Here is a 25,105-nt window from a genome sequence, read left to right as displayed (position 1 = left end):
TCTAAACTGTACACTATGGGTGTTTCACATCAGGTTCTCTGCTGGGTGGATGCTTTTCTGAGTGATAGAGAGCAGTCGGTTGTTGTCAATGGGTCTAGGTCTAATCCTTCTAAGGTTACTTCCGGTGTTCCGCAAGGGTCAGTTTTGGGACCCATTCTCTTCCTGGCCTATATTAATGATATTGGTAATGCTGTTTCTTCTGGTGTCCGACTGTTCGCTGATGACTGTGTCTGTTATCGGGTTATCGATGATGTCAGTGATGGTCATCAACTTCAGGAAGATATTAATATACTAGGGCAATGGGCTAAAGATTGGGGCATGAGTTTCCAGCCGGTGAAATGTAACATTATGACCATTACTAGAAAGAGGAAACCTGTAAATTTCAATTACATGCTCAATGGGGTTCACTTGGTTAAGGTTGATTGTATTAAATATCTGGGTATTCATATCACTTCAGATCTCAACTGGGGAAAAAATATTCAAAATGTGTGTAACAAAGGAAATAGGATATTGGGAGTTCTTTGTAGAAACTTATCCCCTTGTTCGAAGGATGCAAAATTGGCTGCATATAAAGGTCTCCTCCTGCCAGTATTGGAATATGCCAGTTCTGTCTGGGATCCCCACCAAGCTTTCTTGCAGCACAACCTCGAAAACATTCAGAGGCGTGCAGCCCGTTTCATCGCTTCAGATTATTCAAGAGAGCCTGGCTCTGTCTCATCTCTGTTACGGGACCTAAACCTGGTGCCCTTGGCAGAGAGGCGCAGACAAAGTAGAATCATCTTATTTGCTAAGGGCATCTATGGTCAGGCTCAGATCCCTATTGACTGCCTAAGAAAGCCTCTGCGTAGGAGTCGGAACATGCACGATATGCATTTCTGCCAACTGTATGCCAGTACCAATTGCTATAAGTATAGTTTTTTTCCAAATACAATTAGGGATTGGAATAGTCTGCCTTCAGACCTCATTAGTAGTTCCAGTGGTTCTGTGAATCCTGTCACTTATATCAGTACTCGGGTCAGATCTAATTAATTACTCTCTTGACGTGTGTGTGGTGAGATATTGTCCCTTTTTGCGGATGTGTCACCGTATCGAAGACGAAGACGAGGTGTACTACATCAGAATGATAAGCTGCAGCCATTGTTCTACTGAATCCATTACATGCCTTGCCATCAGCATCAGTTGTGAGGTACATGACCGTACCCATTCTTCATAATAATAATCAGTTTTTTATCCTCAAAGTTCAACAAAATTCCAGTGACCTATTCACTAGTTTGTTTGTATACAAATGCTTAAATGGTTATAAGCATTTATTGGAAGTCTAAGCAGTTGAATAGCTGCACATAGAATGATACAAGACAAGACTTACACTGAGAAACTAGTCAATATGATCTACTACAACGATTTAGGAATGTTGCTTGAACAGCGCCCTCATTCTAGATCTGGTCACAGCTAGAACATAGGTCTCCTGAGTAGTTTTCGCAACAAAATCTGACAAAATACCTTTGAAAAGCAGTGCCAAAGTAACAAGTAACTTTTTCTCTTTCATTTTAGGGCCAGAGTTTACTCGATACAGGGAGTGATCACATTTTCAGAGGGAAGAAGGCCAACTTGCGTCAAGTTTCCACCAGAGGGGATAAGTAGCACCAACTGAGGGACTGTGCTTAAAACACATTGTGTGGACCCAAGAACAATTTAGACATTCAGTAGATGCCAGCCATGCTGATGGAATGACTTCTAATCACACTAGGGAATATGTCAACCATTGGGCTCTCACTTGTTTAAAGTTCAGTACTGCATTATTCATATAGACTGTACAACATGTGTGAGACACCATATGAAGATTCACACAATAGACAGAGATAAACAAAAATGATATAAGTCATTACTTCTGAAACTATCATAAAAAGAGGTTGAAAGTGGATTTTAGAAATGTCAACTGTTACTTTAGCTGGCATACTCCTATTAGCATCTATATCAATCCGTACCAAGTGTGCTTCTTCAGAAAAAGTGCCAAAAAGCAACAGGAGACATCTTTTTTGATATGTCATCAATCACTGGACTGGTTTATGTTTTTAGTTCTACCATGTAGCTTGTACTCTCTCTCTCTCTGAGTTGTGCTCACCTCCTTCTGTATGCTCTGCCTCTGTTATATAGTCTATCATACTGTTGTTTCCTTTGCATCTGTTTCAGAGTCTGGATACATAGACTATTTGAGCTCACCTCTAATCCTGCAGCTTCCATCTTCCTGGCTATGGACTCTTCAGGCCCTTTATTTGTAATGTTTGTGGCACTGTGGTCCCTGTACTGACTGTTGCGTGAAATGCTTGTGCTATGTTTTGGATTGGAAACTCGAAAGCATTATTGACTACCTCTGCTTTTTGAGTGGAAGTCTGAAACTGAGTGGACCATAAACGTTTGCTGCAGGTGGGTGTCTCAGGTATTTCATTTACAGTACTGATTTCGCTTAACTCCCGTTGAAATTTGTTAAAAGGAAAATAAACAAATTTCTTCGTTTTTTATCGAAATTTGCCGATTTTTATCGAAATTCAACGAATTTTAACGATTGGTGATCTCAATCATTTCCTACGTGGAATTTTCAACGATGCGTTGAAATTCTTTTTTAAACGAAATAAAAGGTCAATATGTGGTTACGCGAAACGTCGGAAATCGCGTAACTTCGTTTATTAGTATCGATTAGACTTTGGTACAGTCGTTTGAAAGCATTCTCAGGCTTGCATGAGTAGTAACTCTCAAAGAAACATGTAGTAAAACTGACGGGGGACGTTTTCTGACTGAACCCCAAACACAGTGACATAAGTCTTAACTTTGCCAGGCTATCTTGGAGGTTGCAGTACACGCTATGTACCACGAGGCACCCTTCCAGATAAGTTGGAGTGCTGTTTAACCATTTAAATAACAATGAATGGACATAAATAAACTTGGTTTACTTGCAGATTGCAAAAAATAGTTATTTTTAAGAGATGTAAATTTGTTTTTTTATAAGAGTTGAAGTGTGAAACTTTGTTTCCGAGCGAAAACACTTGAAGCAGTTACTTGAAGCAAAATAAAGATGCCCCGCCCATTCTGCTAGGACGCTTCCATTTTTCAAAAATGCGTTTTCTCTTGTTATTTTTCTATTTTGTTTAGTATAGATTTGGCATGAGACATGTTACTCAGGTTAACTTTGATGGAATAATTTTATACCAGAAGTGGAAAAACTTAACAGTTATTACATTCATTTCGGATCATTTCCGAACAAGATAACACACTAAGGGTGTGACCGTTTAAACGATTAACCGTTTAACCGGCCGCAAATGCACTATCAGTTTAGAAAATCACAAACTGTATAAACGGAAAATTAAAAAAAAAAATCAAATACATTTTAAACATGAAAATTATTTAAAAATATGTAAAGAACTGAGTAATGTACTGCAAACTATCAATAAAAAACAGAAAAACGATGTTTTAGGCATTCGTTCAATATAACTATAGTAGTAGGCCAATAGTCACGAGCTCATGATAGTGTCATCAATTCGTCTTCTCAGTTTATATTTGCGACATATATCACCCGTGTACATCGATCAATGGCATGGTGAAATCCTGTGTGAAAATATGTCGATGCCAAAAGACGCAAATGGTCGTTCTAGAAAGTATCGTAATAACATTAACAACACAAGGCCAGTTTGCTCTCTCAGGTCCGCACGTATACAGCCATTTTTTCCACACATGGTATTATACTGTGCATGCATTGCGGGCGGGATTGCGGCAAACATAAAAGAATATGAATGAAAATGATAAACCTTACGATATTTTTCACAAATATTGGTGCTTAGATAAGTGCTTCCTCACAATCAAAGAGCCGCCCCAAAATTTGCTCCGCTTACGTAAAACTTCTATATATATATAACACTTGGAAAAATTCGAGTTTTTACACACATAATTCCCACTGACATTGGTCATAGAACATAAGTAGGTCATTGACATTTGAACTTGCCCAAGTTCATCGCACCATGGGAACGACACAACACATTGAACATGATGTTACATTCTTCCGCCATCTGGACGCTGAGTGTAAATTTTGGTGTAATATGCAAATTATGAATGGTACTGCGCTGCCCGGTTAAAATTTAACCTATTGCAACACCAATTTTGGGAAGCTGTTGTTGAAGAAACTGTTGTAGCAAATGTAAAGTACTGTATCATGTATGTGACACAAGAGAAAGAAAATGAAATCGGAGGCTGCTACAACCCATCCCACAACACGTGCGTGCGTAATTTGTTTTCTAAACATGACTTTTAATGAGTAAGCAGGAAAGGTGGGTAAGTTTGCTAAGTTAGGCGAGTTTTTGTTTAAAATCTTGTGATAGATAGACAAATATATTGTTTTTTTCTTCAAAAGTTACGAAGTTGCCGAAGGCCGAGTTATATAAATTCAGTGATCTGAACTTCTGAAGACCACGATATACTGATCAGGTGTGTTATTCTTTTCAGCAATTATTACACGTAATGTTGGCAATATTATTGGGCCTAATTAGTAATTAACATACATTGATCGTTGTCTTGTTGCCTGAATTGCTACTTTGTGAGATCAATAGACGTGGAGAGCAAGCAAAAGCCGCGACGGCAGTGCGATGTTAGTAGTAATGTTAATTATATGAAGTTATTAACAAGTTAATGAAAGAAACAATAGCAAATAGAAATTATTGAGGAAGGTTTTATACCTTATCTTACACCTACGTTTTTGAACATGAAAACATTGTCAGTAGAGAATATGATTCATTTATTATGGCATCCAATATGTCATTTCTTGAAAATTGTGATACTCGAGGGTAAAACAATTTTTTTCCGGGTACCCGGATACCCGACGGGTAACGGCTCTTGGGTACCCGGTTCCCGATTTTTGGACCCGTGTAAACACTAGTATTGGGGCATTTAATAGGTGTATACTACCACAGACCCTTTTATCATGCCGACTAGTATTCAGCAATTGGTTGAGCAATATTGTGTGTCTATGTGTAGGACATTTTATTTGACCGCATAAGAATCATAAACATTTTCAGAAGTCCAACACCTGTTAACAAACAATTTAATAACTTGTTAGTACTTTTATTTTACAATCATTTGGTCAGCATGGAATGTCATTAGTTGAATCACAGAAACTATATTTGGTAAGTTGAAACTATGAAGAATCAACAGTGTGTTTTGTTTGTTTACTATTAAAATAGGAATTAATGGCCAAAGAAGTTCAAAATTCCAAGGCTGCTACTAGTGCTTGAGGGAAGACTGAAAGCAGAAAGAATGCCTAATGACAGAGAAAGAAGACATTATACAGACACTGTGTGACTGCATGGTAGGATATACATGGCTAAAATAGGTAAACAGTTTAATACTGTAAACTCACACTATATCATTGCCAAACAGCTCTCTGAAATCTGAAATAATCACGAGGAGCGATTTAATGCTGCAACGTTACGCTGGAGACCCGACTTGCATTTGACAGATACTAATAGTGGGCCCAACTTACAATAAAGTGAGCCTAACAAGTAAATTTGAAACACTTCTTAAGTTCAGGCTCAACCTTGAAACTTATTTTTCGTGACGACCTTCAAAACTTGTTTTGCGACAAGCTCTGCTAACCTTTCAACCAGAGACAAATAAATCATATTTGCTCACGCTCGAAATGATGCTGATTTAATAGTTGCGCGCAGATTCCTCAACATCATGTGTATTTACTGCGTTACTAGCGGGGCCCTATGTGGGTGAAAGTGATTTGTATGTGCTTCCTCCTGCACTGCTGACAGCCGCCCGGTCCATACATTTGTATATTCCCACCTACGAAAACCAGTGTCTAATATGTTTATGAGCTTGCCGAACGTTACAACATCATACAGAAAGCCATGCCGGACAAAATTATATTTAATGAAATAGTAACATATACATTAGTTACTATTTATAAATATATGATATACAAATATGTCATGCATAAACTATATACACGAGGTGTATGAGTAATCTGAATATAAAACGGCATTACTTGTATATATATATATATATATATTTATATATATATATATATATATATATATATATATATATATATAAATATATATATATATATAGATATATTATAGATATATATTTATCTATATATATATATTATAGATATATATATTGTAATAAACGTTAACTATTACGAGTCCATTGCTGCTCCTTACCTATTTTTAATTTGTCAGCTAGACTTGTGTATTCATTGTCTATTTCGGTGGCGGTGTTGCGGTCCGCATATTTGTATTTCTGAGGTATGTTTACAGTTAGCAACCCACCATATTTGGCGGGGTCCATCTTGTACATGTTCCTGGTTTTGTCTGCCTCTACGAAGATTTCTTTAGAGGGTGTGATGTTTTCTATGACCTTCTTGAGGTTGGACAGGAACTTCTCCATCACTTCCTTGAACTTAATGTTCTCGACCATTTCCAGCATATCGGACTCGAATGAGACCAACTCCGGGATTTGTGGGGGGACGCATCTCGATTTTAGCCCGTTTGCATCGGTGGTGGCGGTGTTGTCCTCGTCACGGCTGGTGTCACTCGTTTCCGCATCGGTGTCAGTATCGGCCAGGATGAATAATGCTCTCCATCGCATCCATTTATCAGCTTCTCTGTCATCTCCAGCAGTCTTTTCAAGTATTCTCTAGTTGATGGCAAAGGAATGTTCTTGCCAGAGTAGTTCATATTGTATCTGTAATAAAGTATGGGTCACTATTCCACGAACTACCATAATATATATATATATATATATATATATATATATATATATATATATATATATATATATATATATACATATATATATATATATATATATATATATATATACATATATATATATTATTAGAGAAAACCAGAGAAATAAGATATGACTCATAATTGACAAATAAGGAGTAAGTTTAAGAAAATCTATTGGAATTTTCGGTCCCCCCTGGGACCTTCGTCAGCAATTCTTGGCAGTTGAATGAGAAGTACAAAATGTGTATATTATATATATATATATATATATATATATGGAAGACTTCCTCCACTTTGTACTTTTGTGGCAAACAAATAAATAAATAATATATATATGTATATATATATATATATATATATATATATATATAGATATATATATATTTATATATATATATATATATATATAAATATATATATATATATATATAGTATTGACATCAGTAGTAGTACGTGTCAATTTAGATGTAGCACATATGACTTTAGTAGTAGTAGTAGTAGTAGTACATGTCAAATTAGTAGTAGTACATGTCAAATTAGTACACTTCAAATTAGTAGAAGTACATGTCATTAGTAGCAGTATATGCTGCTGTGGTCCTTTTTGCATTCCATATACGAAAGCCTTCAGTAAAATCTTCAATGGCTGCATCTCTATGGTTAACTGACTTTGATGAATAATGCAAACAAGAAACGTCCATATTAATGAGGTATGCGAGGCATGCAAGAGCACGTGGCAATAGTTTGGTTGTGTCAGAACCATTACACCGTATGGCTTTCATGAAGACGTTAATGTGTTAACTCTTGGACTGCGTGTGCTGATATGCCGTGAATGTGAGTAAAATATTCCAAATTGAAATATGTATTGCTAATCATGCAGTCGTCAAAGTGATATCCTTAAATCCAACTTGAAAAAAAATAATACTCAGCACTTTCTTTATCTTACTTAATGAGTAAAAAAAACTGATATTTTTTGGGTACACTTGACACGTCATATCTCACAAGAAATGGTTGCTCACATTTATTTGCCGACTCAAGAGTGTACTTTTCACAAACGCTGGTAATTTATGGTTTTAATACACTTAATGATTAGACCCCAAAATGCCAAAACTTTGCGCTGCTGTGGCTTGAAAACACCCCATATTGATTAGAAATTATCCTTTCAAACATTTCTGATGGCAATCACACCAACTTTATTATTGGGAGGCATCTTTTTTTAATGTCAATATGGGAATACTTAATGTCAAAAGGTGGAGTAGAACAACAAAGGTGGTGTTTGTTTTTTTATAACTCGATGTTATATCTCGATTGTTATAAATCTATCCGGCTACTGTACGTGGCAGAAGTAGCGGCATTTTAGTGCATGCATCCATGCGATTTGCAGTGAAAGGACAGAGGGGGGGGGGGGGGGTGGGTGCAGGGACAATGATGCAAGGGACAAGAGAAGTAGGGTTTCAGGAGCTGTTGTATCCTTCCAGAATTTTGGAGGTTTTCATAGACATTCCTTTATTTTCTAATGCAAACAGCTCTTTCAAATGTTCTACTGCCCTTTTCCCTAAGTTGTCAAATTTAGAGTATAAATCTGTCCTTCGTCTGGACAAACATCATATTTCTTTCCGCAGGTAGGCGTAGTCCCTCCATATATGATGGGCTGTATTTGTTGTACTCCCCAATCCTTACTCATGTGAGTCCTGTCACTGTACCTGTCCCAAATCCCTACCTTTCTCACCCCTCTGGAATCCATTTAACATTCAACTGTTAGACCACACTGCTACTACTGTAGTTGAACATTACAGTGGAGTAATTGCACACGTGAATAATCAAAATAGAATATTTTGGAAAACAAAAGTCGATAATAAGTAGTTTATTATATAAACAGTATCAGTAAATGGAGCAACAATAAGCTGTAACAGAAACTAACAGGGTAGGATGCAGAGATATTTATATATTGAAAGCTTTTATTTAATGCAGTTTGGTGCCTTGAATCAGCAATTGCAGTTTTTACCTAAGTACCCAGCTTATTATAATGTACCCTCATTAAGAATCCGGAGGGGCACAGCCACTATTTCGACGGAGAGAATTAGAAATTGTCTTTAATTTTCATTGAGATAGCAGGGGCACTACGGCAACTTTGTAGTTTTAGTAGGAAAACAAGGCTATTTACATACACTTGTGAAAAGGCACCAAGGGGCATGGTTTCCAGAGTGAGAAAAAACAGGTAGAATTGACAGAATTTTAAGAGCAACTTTTTTTTCAGTTGTTTTTTGTAAACTGTACATCAAAACCTTAACATTTCCTGCAGCTGCTCAATATTTACTGGCTCTTGGCGCAAATTTCGCTGGAGTTTTGGACAATCTTAGAGCCCTGACTTTGATGATAAAGTTGTAGGATGATCAAGAGGGCACCTAAGGCATTGAAAGGCTTAAAAGGCATACCGCAGTTGTTGCTATCAGTGATGGATGATATTTAAGCTCATTATAGCAAGAGGTATTTTGCCATCGACCTGCTTCCTGACGTACATATTTTTACATTCATTGAGTGTGTTTTGTTTTTTCTTCTTTCACCCTCTGTCTGTCTACATTGTTGGTTCTCTTTTCTTTCATCTTGCGCTGCAGTTTATTCTCCCCACAAAAGGTCCCTATAGAAAATTTAGGAGATACGGCTCAGTCCGAGTACAAGCATGGCTCATCTCTGAACAAGGAGTCCAGTGGTAGCGATAGTTACAGGGACATTTTAACCAGTCATAAGTAAGTTTCACTCTCTAAACATATTTTATTTTAAGCAAGGTTTTGTCAGCTGGCAACATATTATCTATGTTTTATTCTTTTGTAAAACAATTCAAAAATAAGAAACTGACTGGGAAAAGTAAATGCAATGTACTTTATTGAGACAAGTTATTGGATAATCCCAAACTGAATGTTTACTTACCATAAATGTAACTTGTTGAAAGGTAACGCTGTGTCTTGGTAACGACATTTTAAACTACCTCAAGTTGTAAAGGATTGGGAAGGTTAATAGAACTTGATTTGGGGTGGGGGTGAGTGGAGGAGTGGTGGGCGGCTAAAATAAGCTGCTTAAACAATATGATTTTTAAATTTACAATATAAACAGTTGACTGTACTGAAAATTACACAGTGCATTTTTAAGTAGACCACTATCTATTTCTTGCTGTAAAGCAGAACTGTTTTTGACCTTGTGTTGAGTTTGTTTTGATCTCATCTCCCTTCATGTAATGAATAGGGAGATGAGATATTGTACTTAACCCCACATCAAAAATGTGAGTGAGTGTGCGTGTCTGTGTGAGTGAGTGAGTGAGTGAGTGAGTGAGTGAGTGAGTGAGTGAGTGAGTGAGTGAGTGAGTGAGTGAGTGAGTGAGTGAGTGAGTGAGTGAGTGAGTGAGTGAGTGAGTGAGTGAGTGAGTGAGTGAGTGAGTGAGTGAGTGAGTGAGTGAGTGAGTGAGTGAGTGAGTGAGCAAAACTAAGTATGTCGCAAACTCCTAGACCCCAAGTCCTGTCAAGTTCAAGCTTGGTGAGTGGGTGCCTGACCATGTTAACTCATGCCTGCGTGATTGATGACGTCAAAGAGGTCGAAGGTCAAGAAATCTAAAAATTAGTTTTTAGCCATTTTCTGCATGCCAACTTGTTGGACAAAGGCATTAAACCACATTATATGTAGAGAATGAAGAGAAAAAGTTTAAAACAAGACAGATTTAGCTGTTAAGGCTTGTAGTTAACGGGTCAATTGAGTTAAAGTTAAAATTGGTCTAAATTGTGCAAAAGAGTGTGTCCTAGACTGTTAGTCTGATCAGGTTCAAACTTGGTGGGTAGGTGCCTGACCATGTACTGTAAACTTGATCTTTGGTGATTGTCTAAATGTCATAGGTGAAAGGTCAAATACCCAGAAAGTGTAGCCATTTTCTGCTTGTCAGCATGTTGGAAAAAGTCATTAAACCACAAATATGTTGACTATAATGAGACAAATTTTAAATTAGAACTTATGCAGTTGTTTAGGGTCAAGGTCAAAGTTCATTGTAGATCCATTCCATCATAAAAGAGATGAGTACCATAGATTGCCATCTTGTCTTATGTTTAATCATAATAGATGCTAAGATCCCATAACAAGGGAGTTTATTAGGCAAGTTTCAGGAGAGATATGATTGATAAAGATGGCTACCTTCAAGGTATGCAAGGAATTAAGATGACTAATGAAGCAATCCATGGCAGAATGAAGGTGAGATAACAAAACTATTAATTAATGGATCATTCAACTGTCAATTTGAGTATAGTTTCATTAGTTTAATGTACGCTTAATTGCTTTGTTCAAGGGCTGTCCTAACATGTTAGTGTTTAATATCATGAGATGCAAGGTTAAATTGCGACTAACATGCAACATCATGTAACATGTTGAAAATTTCAAGTTTCATTGCTTACACTACATTTCGTTTTAATAGAATGTTGAATGAAACTACCCACTGCTGTAGGGGATGAAACATTTGGTGTTTAATCCACAAGCTCCAGCTCATTCATTGGGGCTTAAATTCCAACTCCTACCCAGATCCCAACGAAGAGAGTAAGTGACGTCTGCTCTGTAACGCGACAATAGCATACTCATAACCAGTACTTTAACAACTTGTTTAATTTTTCATTTATTTAGATTTGGGTGCATGAAAATTTTCATCTCAGACCAGAGAGGAGAATTTGTTAATGCTCTGAACAAGTCCCTATTTGACATGACAGGGGTGAGCCACAGAGTATCCTTCAGCTACCACCCACAGACCAATGGGCTGGATGAAAGATTCCACCAAACTCTGCAAATGTCACTCATCAAAGTTGTCAATCAAAACCAAGATGACTGGGATGAAACACTGTCTTCGATTCTCATGGGGTACCGTACAGCAAAACATGGTTCAACAGGTCTTTCTCCTTTCGTTGTGATGTTTGGAAGGTTTGTAATAATTCAAACCTACCATTGCTGAATAGAGGTTTACATTTGTAAAGGTCATATACTGTACAGAGAAAAGCAATCAGGGACAAGAGAGTTTGGACAAATCCTGCATAGCTACACTGATCCTCTATAGGATAAAATCTCATTCGACACATCCCAGGTACAGGGAAAAACTGCTAAATAGAGGACCACCAATAACCCTATGTAAGTTACAACACCTAAACAAATAAACAGATTAACTCTGTATATGGTACACTCTTCAGCAAGTACAAAAGATGAACATTCATTAAACTATAAAAGCATGCCAATTAATTAAGATACATGCAATTAATGCCACTGACATTGGTCATGTTTTTCATATACTATATATCATATTTTGGGCTGGTATGCAATTTGGACCTATAACAGCACAGAATATACTTTGGTTTTATATTTCTGCTGGTTTGAGTATGTGATGTGACTCAGATTTATGGTTCCAGGGTCTTAATAGTGAAAATAAAATATATAAAAATTTATTTATTCTTCAGTCAACAAAGTGTTGTGAATAATTGATTGTTAATTTATCTTCATATATCCAGAGAGCCATTGTTACCAGTCGACATTGAAGACTCCATTGTCCAACCAGAATCTCCTGCTGCAGCGATGCACAGAGGGAGAGGGTTTTACAACTCATGTCACAGTCGCAGGACATAATCAAAGGTTTTGTGAAAGAAAATATTGGCAAAGCCCAAGAACGGCAAGAAAAAGAATTTTGACTAAAGGCAGCAATCAAAACAGGTTATTACATAATGCTATGTTGTGCATTGAAAACTGACTGTAGTTAAATGAATGGCAACATATACATTGTATTATGATGTTTATGTATATTTGCTGGATTTTGTTTTATTCAGAGATTCAAAGTTGGTTCTAGTGTTCTCGTCCGGAATGCTAGAAAGGATGCCCGAAGAGGAGGGAAGTTCGAAACTCTTGGCTTGAGCCGTATGGAATCAAGGCTGTGAATGAGAAAGGGCTGTACACACATATTAACAGTTCCACAGGCCTTCCTTTGAAGAAGAAATAGGACCAAAATAGATTTTAGCTGACGTTCTCTTGTTAGCTCCAATCTGAAGAATGGTAGGTTGGTTTGAGGTGATCCTTGCAGCAATGATGAGCTAAGGAGGGTCGTTATTGCTTTTGGTGCAGATATTGTGTAACAAAATGAGTGGGCAGGGCTTAAACATTAATACCTGTTAGCTCCAATCTGAAGAATGGTAGGTTGGTTTGAGGTGATCCTTGCAGCAATGACGAGCTAAGGAGGGTCGTTACTGCTTTTGGTGCAGATATCGTGCAACGAAATGAGTGGGCAGGGCTTAACATTAAAACCTGATCTGCAATTGCTCACCAACCATATGTGGTATGACTAAAGTTTATTGGGCTGAGCAGGTTGGTTACCCAATGCAATGTTTTCAGTGCTATTTTGATTTTGCTGCATATTGATGAGATGTGTGACAAAACAGGGCTCAGCTGAAATTTCCTTATAAACACAGAATCGGAAGAATTTTATTCCATTTGAGTTGATACTTAACATAATGATACCTCATAGCCTGCAGGAATAGTCTGTCTCGTTTTCTTGGCAGATATTTTCCATTTTCGCCCATGTTTGTAGCATCTCAATCATCATTGTTAGCTTTTTCTAATATTTGTAGAACCTTAATTACTATAAAGTGTGTGCAACCCCCCTTCCCTCCCCCCTCCCCCACACACACACAAACAAACGCATACACAAATTACTCATGTTACATCATGGAAACCATAATGCATTTTAACTTGGTTGATTTTTCATATATTGAACAAACTAATATTAAGAAAATGTCCCTTAACATATTGCTTAATTCAAAAGGGAATTGCGATATAGCATCATTACGGTAATGTTGCTTTACTATTCCAATGTTGTTGTTATGGTAGAAATGATATACTGCTTAAATCTTCATGGTGGTGGCAGCAACCCAATGAGATTCCTGGCTTGCAGCCGACAACATCAGGAACTTGGCCAAAGTTGGTTGAGTTGATAATCTAACACACTGTGTAGACTGAGTTTGCAGGAAGAACAGCCATCAAATTACCATTTCCCCATAGAGTGGTGTAGCTGGGAACCACATTGCACTTTGCATGTGTGGTTGGAGTATTAATTTTATACAGGTTGTAAAACACTGCATGAAGTCACATTTATTCTTTCATCAACATTGATTCTATCATCACAGTAATCCTCATAGAGGCAGTTCCAGAATAGGGACTGATATTGACCATCTTAAATTTCTGTTAGTTTAAAAAAAAATAAGGATACATTTTATACATACAGTATATTTGATAGACAGTATACATAATATATGTGTTCAAGATCTTGCCACAAAGGCCAGTGTCTGCAGCTCAGCATTATACAAGTATGGAAGTAGATGTTGTGTTACGTGGCCAATATCTCAGGACGTAACAGATACAGGGATGTTGTGACGCTGGCCAGTTTCTTAGGACATAATCATCACACTTCATTAACTTTGCTATATGGTGCCATGTTTTACAGATAAAAACGTTGTAATTAAGCAATGTGTAAGTATACTCAAGTTTTCAAATTTGCTTGCAACTATATTGAATCAATAATTTCCATGCATGGGATGTTTTCAACATATATCACCCAAATATGATATAATAATGATGTAATATTTGCAGAAGTTGGGATAACTGTAGTTGGTACATGACTCTGAAAATTATTACAGTACCAGCTATACTTGTAAGACTGTACCCATGCTATTGGTATAGATCTGCATTTATTGGTTCTTAGCAAATAACCATCCAACATATGAAAATCAATTTAATACTGTATAGCTTCTCAAATTGATTCAGTTGAAATCTGAATTTTATTGTCAACAACAATTAACAATATGCCATCTAATTGCAATGAATGAACTCAAGAAAGCATTTATTTGCAAGGAATAATTTGTGCTCTAAAATCTAAATTGCTATTCAAAATTTAAAGAGAACTTTCTTTTTTTTCCAACTTGACAGTTGCTAGAAGTAACACATACAGGTTATAAACTGCTCTAACAAGTTCAAAGGAAAAGTTCAGTCATAGAGGTCATCTAATTTTCATCTTTTTTTAATTGATTCCCCTAACTAATTTTAATTAAACGTTAACTCAACGATTTAACTAATTGACTGATCACTCACTAAATCAATAATTACAGTGAGACAATTCATTAAAAATAATTCAATTGAAATAACTGGTTGTCAACTTGTCAGAATATATCAGCTTTATCAACTATTCATACAACTCATTTTAAACCATTTGACCAATATGTACAGGGAAGTTGAAAGAACAGAGAAAATTCAGAAAACAAGTCATGACTTTGGAATGAATTTGTCCCAATTCAGTCAACTTAAAGGACATCATATTTCTTAATTTGTCCAGTTTGCAATTTTGTCTTAAAAGCATGCAGTGGTCATTTCAAATTCAAATTAAAGGTAAGTAACCTAAGACAACCCATGCAGCTTTAGAAATAATTCATTAAGGCAGGGATTGCAAGCTATGGAGGTGCAAAACTTCATGTGACTTGATCCTCCCCACCTGGAAATGTTGAAAAATGAAAGACTTTTACTGTGCCAGGACCATATCCTTGACAAAACCTTATGCCTGGAGAAGTAAAGGGAAAAACCCAACCTATATCAGCACAATTGCAAGGGGCATTTTGTGATGTTCCAACCCCATCCCAAGGATTGGCACTTATTGCAGAATATCATAATTTTCACTTCAACAATGAAGGGTTTTAGGTTTTATTATCCCCCAAATATACTAGATTTTCCAACATGGGCACTCTCTTTGTCAAGTTCATGATACCTCTACTCCTTTCTCCCAGTAGCATATTCCAACAAATGGTTATTAAGATATGATGTGTTTATCATTTTACTTGATGAGAGTAACTTTTCAGCTACAGAAGCTAGTAACAGACTTCCAAGAAAGTGCTTTGAAACATCAAGCAATCATTAACAAAAATAGATAAAAATGAAGGTTGCAACCCAAATCTTTTCCACTTATATTGATGAGCCACCCATGTCAGATGTAGATTTCCTACAAATCTAAATTTTCCTTCTTTTTTTAGCTTCTTTGCAGCATCATTCAACACTATAATGGACATAGCTCTGAATTAATGGAAGTAATCAAAGCTCTCTTCCACGCAATTTCAACCTGAACTTCATGGGCCTCCTGTCTCGCAAGGTTGAAACAGATTCTTCCAGAGTTTGATTCAACTGCACAGGAGGATGCATTAGAAGTCCTTGGTGCAGTTTACACATCATCATGCACTTCCTGTAACCAAAGCCAGTGCAAACTTTTAGATGAGTAAGAGATATAGATCGTTCTGTGAAAAGCATCAAAGCAACAACAACAACAAAATAAGTGAACTTTTCAATATATTATTTAAAATTATGCCATGTTGGCCCAAAATATGCAAATATTCAAATATGGTCACCTTTGGTCAAAATTCTATAAACTGTTTTTATTACCACTTTTGAGGAAATTTACCTCACGGGGACATTCAGTCATCTTGTGTGTTCATTAAGAATGTCTGAGAACAATTTGGACTAAGGGCCTCCATGAAAGTAACTTGTTGAAAACTAGCAATTATAGCATCCTATAATTTGGGTCATATACAGACTACCTTTAACATTGAAACTGATTGGGAATTTGCTTAGGTTTGCAGGGAATTAGTCATTTTCAAAAGAGGTATTATGGCACCAGTTAGATCTGACTGATAAACTTGCATCAATACAATGAGGATGCACATTTTGTAAGGCTGGGTTTAGATGATAGTCTGTATCTGATTTATTAAAGTTTGTTGCTCTTAATAGTAATTCTGATAATTTTAAGTAAAAGCTGAATGAAAGTTTTCATTTATACCTGATAATCCAGAGGGTAAAGGAACAAATGGAAATTGCAATAGAAATGCAACATTGTTGTAATGAGTAACTTATTTTTTCCTTTCCAGGTACTTCTTCTTACATACAACAAATGAGATGAAGTGGACTTCCTGCAATGAGACTTGGCACTGTCGGGCAAACTCCTATCCAGTAATTCCGATATATCCTAGTAACAAGGGCTATATGTCATGCTTGAGTATGCAGGGGCACCTTGAGGTGTGTCTAGATTGCAAAGATCTTGAAGGCTTTTGTGAGTCCTGGTGAGTTCCTGCAAACTCCCTGTTTTTGTCATATTGTTTTCATTCCATGCTGTTTTGTGTTATGTAAAATTGTTTCAATATGTAACACAATGCATTTTTGTGAAGTAGCAGTATGTGTGTTTATGAGTGTAATGCTAACAGCCTGTCATTACCATAACTCAATAAACTGACAAATGAACAGGAGTCAAATTCTGAAACTATTAGTGATGTAAGTTAATGGCCAGAATTCATACGTTGAAAATTTTCAGGTTTAGAATCCAGCTTGAGTTGTAATGATCCCATTGAGCAGTTCTTAATACTGTATACAGGCATCTTTTCATATTGACTGTAGATCTCTGGTGTTATGTCTTTCCCAATTTATTTATTTTAAGTGTTGCAAATTTCACATAGGGTGACATGTATATGTGAAATTAATTAACTAGTTAATTTTATTCTTTGCTATATGTACTTTGCAAAGGGATTATTATAAATAGTGCACATACTGGAGAACAATGGTCCAGTGTGACGAAATTACACTAAATCACCATCGTCGCTCTAAGTGGTGAGTTTATGCTATGTCGTCCTAAGTGTTGTGAAAAGAGATGAATTCACCTAGGGCGACAAAGATGTCGCCTTAGGTGCTTTATGTGCAATTCTCTATTTTTTAATTAAATACCTTGGTATTTGTATTAGGCAGAGGGATTATTATAAAAAGCACACCATCAGTCCGGTTCTCCTTCAATACTTCTCTCCAGAAGGGACACAATTTTCTGGTCAATGGTTCAAGAACGGGATTGATAAAGTATACCGTTTGTATTAGAAACCATTACTTCATCTAGCTAAGGATGTGAAGAATTATTAGTCTACAGTAGTTCTTGGTTCAGTGGTCCATATTCAATTCATGTGGAGTTTTCAGGAACTATTACCAGTTATGCAACGAGTCAGGGCTAGAGTCACTAAATTTCAGAGAAATAAAGTAACTCAAACACAAGTTCATGGACAGTCTTCCCATAGATCTAGATTATGCAGTGACCCAAGTCCAAGATTCAACTCAGACGTAGGTTTCATAAAAGTGATATCTTGATTAAGTATCTTGATCAGGGTTGTCACCACGCCGGGCGGTGCTACCCAGCCCTCAAAATTTCCGCCCGGTACTCAAGGTCAATTTCAGCCTTACCGCCCGGCACAAATTAGCCTACAGTACCGCCAATAAGTAACTTGGTAAAGATTAGCGCGATTCAGTGCAAAACGCAGCTTAACTGCAATAACTCCAAATAAAGGAACGCAAATTCCCCTCGCTCGCTATTCACCACCGACACAATGGGAGTGAACCGATCGATACAACGCTATTCATAGCGTGGAGGTAGCGTAAACCGATCGCTTGTAACCAACACACGTTATATGCAATTGTTTATTGTAAACATCCAGAGTAGGCCTACGAGTACAAAGTTTACGAACTTTGACTGAAAGAAAGTTTTAAACGAGAATAGTTTCGTGTTGAAGGGCAAAACCTTTTTATACGTGTTTATTTTATTCCCCGATATGTTCTGGTTACCAGAAGCAATACAAAGCAAGAAGGAAACTTTGTGCCTTATCCTTTCGGCTTAACACTAACAGACCATTTATTGTAGTAACATTAGGTCTCGCGTTTTGGGTGGAGTTTAGGCACATTAGGCCAGTGTACGAGTACGAAGTTCACGACTTTGACTGAAAGAAAGTTTTAAACGAGAATAGTTTTTTGGGTGATTTAATGGTCATGCATACTAAATGAGAACAACATGCATATGGAACATTAACAGTGGGGTGAGTGATGAGGGGCTCTAAATACCCAAAAAATACCTAAAAAGATCCCAGGAAAATTCAGTGATCCATATGAAAAAAACAAAGGTAATTCTCAGGAGAATTTTGAGGATCAAAACCCTTTCTAAATGCCACCATTTTGCATGTAGGCACCAGGATTTGACAATTTTTCAAAAGGGGAGGGGGACACCCCTTCCCCCAGGACACGGATCACTGTCACAAATTACCCGGCTCTAAAAATGGTCTGGTGACAACCCTGATCTTGATAGTCACTGACTTTTTCATGTTTGCTAATAGTGGTTGTACCAGATGTCATTGTCTTAAAATCCACAAGTCACAAAGTAGCATTAATATTCGGCATAACTTTTTTTCTAATAGGGTTGTGAATGAGTGGAATGGTTTGCCTGAGAAAGTTGTACTTGCAAGTACTGTAGTGTGAATGGGTTTAAGAATGCTTTGGACAAGCACTTTAAGCATTGTAATCGGGTCTGATCGTTTGTGTCATCAGTTTTCTTCCCTCTCCTATAGGGTCTTTGATGGGGACTTGAGTGTCCCTCCTGATCCTTTTTCTTTACTAAACTAATCTAAACTAATAAGGTCAAAGCATAAAGTATGTGTGCTTAGGCCTATGCTATTGCAGAAGCCAACCTTCTTAACCTTTTGAACTAGCACTTTTAAGGTTAACTTAACCTTTTAGAAGGTAAGCTTAGCTTTTTCTTTGCAAATGTAACACGAACACTGTTGAGCAAGAGTCGTGCCAGATGCCACTGCATGAGGGAAATTCACAGTGACAGAGTAAATAATTGCTTTCGCACCCACGGATGAACACATGTTAGGTATATTACTATCACTAATCTGGGGAAATTGCATTTAAGAATATAAATATGTTTATCAGCTGGTCAACAGTTATTTAAGGTATCATTTAATTGTTTTCATTTACTCCATTAGTGATCTTCCCTTTTCCAACAGCTTTACTGGAAAGACTCTTGCTCAGCCGCATTACACAAACACCTTACGAACAGAATACTGCAGATAGCTGATCGTTAACTATGTTAGGAATCCACATGCAGTTCTGGTTATAAAAAAAGGAAGAGACAAGATCTGTTTTTCAATCTATGTTTATGGTTAACTACGATTAAGAATAATGAATTGTAATTTTAATAAATGAGCCCTTCAGTACTGATAACCAGGATTTTAGTTATCTATTTTTTCTTTCTTTACAGTACAGAAATGCAGGGTTGCACTACACCATTTCCAACAGAGGAAGTATGGCAGAAAACAGGTGGAATTTTACATATAAATGCCAAAAATGTGCTGGACAGAAAGGTTCAATAAACTTTTGGAACATTGACACCTCATTCACTTACATGAGGAAACCTTTTCTCATAGATGTTGAATAAACAGTTGTAAGAAGATTAACATGTACAATTGGTTCTGAAACTAAATCAGTATTTATGAACTCCTCACACCTATGACCTCACCTTAAAAGAACAGAAACAAGTTGTTGAGGTTGAAGAGTTAGCAACTTAAAATTAGGAAAAAGTTTCATATTCAAGAAGAAATCAAATTTAAACTTTATGATAAAGAATGGGATGATTGCATGGGTAGGTGTGAAAAACCTCTCAGCTACCTCAAAGGGGAAAAGTGAAAGTAATACCCATCACCTCAGAGCTTATACCATCACAGACTTACACTCACTAAGTAGTACATGTAGCTTATTTGATAGTGAAGTTGTACATCTGGTGAGTAGCCTACTTCTGTGCAGTGTAGCAGAGCAAAAGCGACAGAAGTTTAAAAGCATATATTACTACTCAATGTGGTGTAAGTATCAGCTGAACTGAGCCCCAAGCTGCATTCAGAATAAGCTTAGGCCTATATACATTTAGAAATATGTAACTGGAAAGCTCACACCTTTGCAATTTCAGACCAAGATTGGATGGCATGGGCTGATGACATAAATTAAAAGTTGGCAAAACATACATCAGCCCCAGCAAGTTACACAAAGGGATGCAGAATGTGGACAGGTGCCTACACCATCAGTAAGCCAGGGGCACCAGCATATGGCATTATTTTCACAATGCTAACAGCAGAGTCCACATTCTGACATATATGCTCTTCAAAGTATTGTGCAAAGTAAAGAAATCTTAAGGACCAAACCATTTGACATCTCCTACATATGCCACAACAGCCTACATGTGGAGAGAGATGTCACATCTCTCAACAGTATCTTGCAGTGCAACACAGCAGAAAGCCTTGAAAGTTTGATGGCACTTGCCAAGTTTATGGTCATCAGCTTGATTGCCTACTTCCCTGACTGAGTGATACTGTTTTAACTCATAACAGTGAGTGTGGATATACTCAGTTTACAAATTACTGGCATCACTGATAAATATTGTCATCTTTATCATCAGTGTAGTTTTTCATCCTAGAGTAACTGGTCATGAATCAGTTGATCTTTCTTATAGATACTGGACTGGTTTATGTTTTTAGTTCTATCATGTAGCTTGTATGTTCTCTCTCTGAGTTGTGCTCTCCTCCATCTGTATGCTCTGCCTGTCTTACGTAATTCATCACATTGCTGTTTTCTTTGCATCTATTTCAGAGTCTGGATACATGGACTATTTGAGCTCACCTTTAATACTGCACCTTCCATCTTCCTGGCTATGGACTCTCCAGGCACATTATATGTTATGTGTATGGAACTGTAGTCCCTGTACTGACCATTGCATGAAAATGTGGTACTATGTTTTGGATTGGTCACAGTGAAAGCCTTATTGACGGTATCTGCTTTTGAGTGGAATTAAGTCTCAAAACGAGTGGACCATAATATTTGCTGCAGGTGGGTGTCTCAGGTATTTTGTTTAGCTTCCTGCTCTCAGTGTTGGATATTAGCAGAGAACCCTTTGTAGCATTTGGCATACATGGAAATGTGTACTTCCTGGCCTCTTGCATACAAATGAATGCTTTTGGCAATGTGAATGATTTCCACTGTAGTACTTTGCAAGGCAGTCTAAACATGTTGATAAAGCACTTTTGATATTTAAGATATAAGGATCTTTATTGACCATAAAAGTTGACATTCATAAATACATCGAAAATACATAAAAATCTGATTCTTAAAACGAAAAATTAAGACTACTACGTCCATGTTCTGACACATATATTTGGCCTATTTCCTACATAATTCATTGGCAAGATTGAGATTTAGCCCTTTGCAAGAAAGAACACCTGTATCTCTCGGTTCAGCATCTCATGACAATTTAGTCTGCCCGTTTGATTGCTGTAATCTACCCGATGCCCCAGAGGATGTTGGGATGACATGATTGACTTCATATTACTCTGTGATACTCTGACAAGCAACTCATCTACTGAACTGAGGTCATGTGACCGACAAACTTTCCTTGCTTTAGAAACTAGTCTATTTAACTTGGTCATGTCTCTGGCAGTAGTATTTTCACCCCACGCTGCTAAACAGAATGTAATAGTGGTCTTGATTGCCGATTTTAATATAGAATAGAGAAATGAGAGTTGGTCTAGTCTGAATAAATTAAGCTTCTGTAATAGGAACATACGCTGATTAGTTTTTGCTAGAATACGTTTTACATATGTTCATCCCACTCCAATTTATCAGTGATGGTTTCTCCCAGGTGTTTATAAGATTGTCAAGTGCTTCTTAGTCACAGTTTTTGCAGGAACATAGAGGAGAATACTGCTTTAATATAGTCAGTGCTCTGCGGAGTGACTTGAGTAGGTGAACTTGATCTAACAGGTTAAGTTCACTTTCAGAATGAGTAGTTACAGCCATTGTACTACTGAACCCTTTATATGCCTTGCCATCAGCATCAGTTGTGAGACACTTGACCATTAGTGGATTCTTACCTGTAAGTAATTTGGATTCACAAATCTTTCCACCATTTTGTTCATCTCCGAAATAGGTCATCTTTGCTGAACAGCTCTCATTGCCTGGACATTGTACCTTGTGATCCCTTCTTCTTTTCATTTCACCCATTAAGCACAACTTGTTACTTTGATGGTAATCAATAAAAAATGTATCCATGGTGACATTCTCAACTATTACATCTCTGCATTGGCTTGCAGGAGCAAATGGAGTCTTAATTCTTGCATTACTCAGAGGGTTGTGATATTGATGATCATATTCTGCCTGAAATTGGAGAGTCTTTAGAGAGGCCACGCAGTTGCAGTGTCTTCTTAATTAGACCCCTCTATATCATTTTCATTAATTTCTTTCATTACAGGTCCAAACTGGTTGGCTGACTTTTGAAGTGTGCTGACAGCAGGACTGGGAAGAGAGATGCTGCTGAGCTATCTACGAGCTGCACTTGAACTGCCCACTACTCAGAGGCAGCGGGGTGTACCCGTTCCTGGGAAAGGCAGCCTTACCTGGAGCTCATCCTGTAGTAAGTAATGTTTATATGCACATGCTATTGTGGCTGGGCTGGGTAAAATATAATTCCTTATCCTAGGTTGTCAAGGTCAGCTCTGTGCATCATTGTCTTTGTAGAGAATTTCAGAGTGTTTTGTAGACCAAACCAACTGTGAATAGGAAATAACAGCTTTTGAACAGCATGTGTGTGTGTTTGATTAGATGTGTGTGTGCGTGAAGCTATGGGGTTGCAATGGGATTTACTGTGATTAGTGATTACCCAGTATGTGAACATAGAGCATTCGATATTATTTATAATTCCTTTTGAAACAGGAGTACTGGAGCGTGAAGTTGATGGACAAATTTAGAAATGAGAGGAACACATGCAAGCAGAAAAGAGGAGAAGAAACATTGGGGGCACCTGTTCCACTGAAATTAACCAAGTAGATGACCCAGCTAGCAAACAAAGGCATTAAATGTAAGTATAGGTATAACTTTTGAGAATGAAGCTCATCTTGAGGAAAATAGACATCATTAAATAATTAACATACTGGAACAGTGCAGCCACTGGGAAGGGTTTTTCCTTTTCTCTGTTTTCTTTCAAAATGTAATATCCAGTGGATCTGGATCTTAGTACATAGTTCCTTTCTGTGTCAATGTAAAAATAAGACTTCATGAAGTCAGACCAACTTAAAATTGATCTCAAGCATTGGGCTTTTTGATAGGTCTATTTATATGTAGGGTTATGCACTAGTTAATTGCAATTTCAGCCCTCCAAACTAGTGTAGGGATATGCACTAGTTAATTGCAATTTCAGCCCTCCAAACTAGTATAGGGATATGCACTAGTTTATTTGCAATTTCAGCCCTCTAAACTAGTGTAGGGATATGCACTAGTTTATTTGCAATTTCAGCCCTCCAAACTAGTGTAGGGATATGCACTAGTTTATTTGCAATTTCAGCCCTCCAAACTAGTGTAGGGATATGCGTTAATTTATTTGCAATGCGGCCCTTCAAACTGGTGTATACAATTTCAGCCTTCAAAACTCCAGGAAGTTGCTGGTAAGGGACCTGAAAAAGTTTGTGGTCAGGACCATTGACAACGTGGTTTATACACAAAATCTAAGATTTATGTATATATCCAAAAAAATTCGTTATTTTTAATTAACTTTCCCTGCGTCAGTTTATCATCAAAAGCTCTATGAGGTAATAACATGTTTCATTTGTAACTTTTCTAAGATTTTGACTGATATGATGCTTTTTTTGTAGTTTGACGTGAAGTTATGTGTTGCAGAAAATGTACGTTTGCAGTGTATACTGAGGGCAGCTATGACCAGGTACCATCAGTTAAGTTTGTTCCTCACTTTTTAAACATCCTAGGTCCAAGCATGTGTTATCTTATGTGATATGCCTGCTACTACTGTACTAGATGGAATAATTATTTCAGCATGTGACAGAAGACGTTACAAGTATTCATATTTGCTTGCATTTCATTTTTACATTGTAGGTGATTTCTGTTGGTAGACAGCATAAGGCTTAATAGGTTGTACATATTCTGCGGTATTTGCCAGTAGCACCCTCAGTTTTATCACAAGTTTTTGTAGTATAAGATGGCCGTGTCCATGTGTTCGATAAAGGTAACTGTTGTGTACATATTTTTGTTGGCGTTGGTACATAATAGTATTCCATGGCATTGGGATTAGTTGGTCATATGCACACTTAGAGTTGTAATAAATAAGCTGTATTGATTCCCTTTAGCTATCATTATCATCTATTGACAAAGCAAATATTTTTTTAGATAGTTATGGATTTTGGAAAAATTTAAGATTTTATATCTTATTTTTATTGATCATATGTCGGTTATAGCCATGATTTTTAGAATAGAAGGTTAATTTTTGACATGAGATGCATTGTGGGTTGCATGGCATAAGCATTTAAAAGAGCCTTCTACTCCTTAATATTAAAGGAGCCATTCACTCTTTAATATTTTCTGAGCATTAAAGGAGTGTT

The 25,105-nt window shown here is 37.0% G+C and overlaps 1 protein-coding gene across 36 annotated transcripts in view; it reads left to right on the top strand.

Moving 5' to 3' along the window:
- Positions 1-25,105, top strand: part of LOC139967080 (uncharacterized) — a 354,423-nt gene that overhangs the window by 236,994 nt on the left and 92,324 nt on the right. For 9 of the 36 annotated variants that reach the window (XR_011792873.1, XR_011792869.1, XR_011792865.1 and 6 more), the window contains 9 exons: positions 9,398-9,529; positions 11,436-11,726; positions 12,305-12,503; positions 12,617-12,839; positions 15,857-16,095; positions 16,742-21,551; positions 22,969-23,130; positions 23,430-23,574; positions 24,365-24,432. The gene's annotated coding sequence lies outside the window, so the exon portion shown is untranslated. Of the gene's footprint in view, positions 1-1,551; positions 4,474-4,588; positions 5,375-9,397; positions 9,530-10,883; positions 11,013-11,435; positions 11,727-12,304; positions 12,504-12,616; positions 12,840-15,856; positions 16,096-16,741; positions 21,552-22,968; positions 23,131-23,429; positions 23,575-24,364; positions 24,442-25,105 lie in introns of those variants that run through there. The other 27 variants (XR_011792855.1, XR_011792880.1, XR_011792882.1 and 24 more) reach the window with 18 other exon arrangements.

Source organism: Apostichopus japonicus, chromosome 4 (genome assembly GCF_037975245.1).
Source record: "Apostichopus japonicus isolate 1M-3 chromosome 4, ASM3797524v1, whole genome shotgun sequence".
NCBI classification, from domain to species: Eukaryota; Metazoa; Echinodermata; class Holothuroidea; order Aspidochirotida; family Stichopodidae; genus Apostichopus; species Apostichopus japonicus.
Note: the sequence above shows the minus strand (reverse complement) of the source record. Positions and strands in the feature narration are given on the sequence as shown.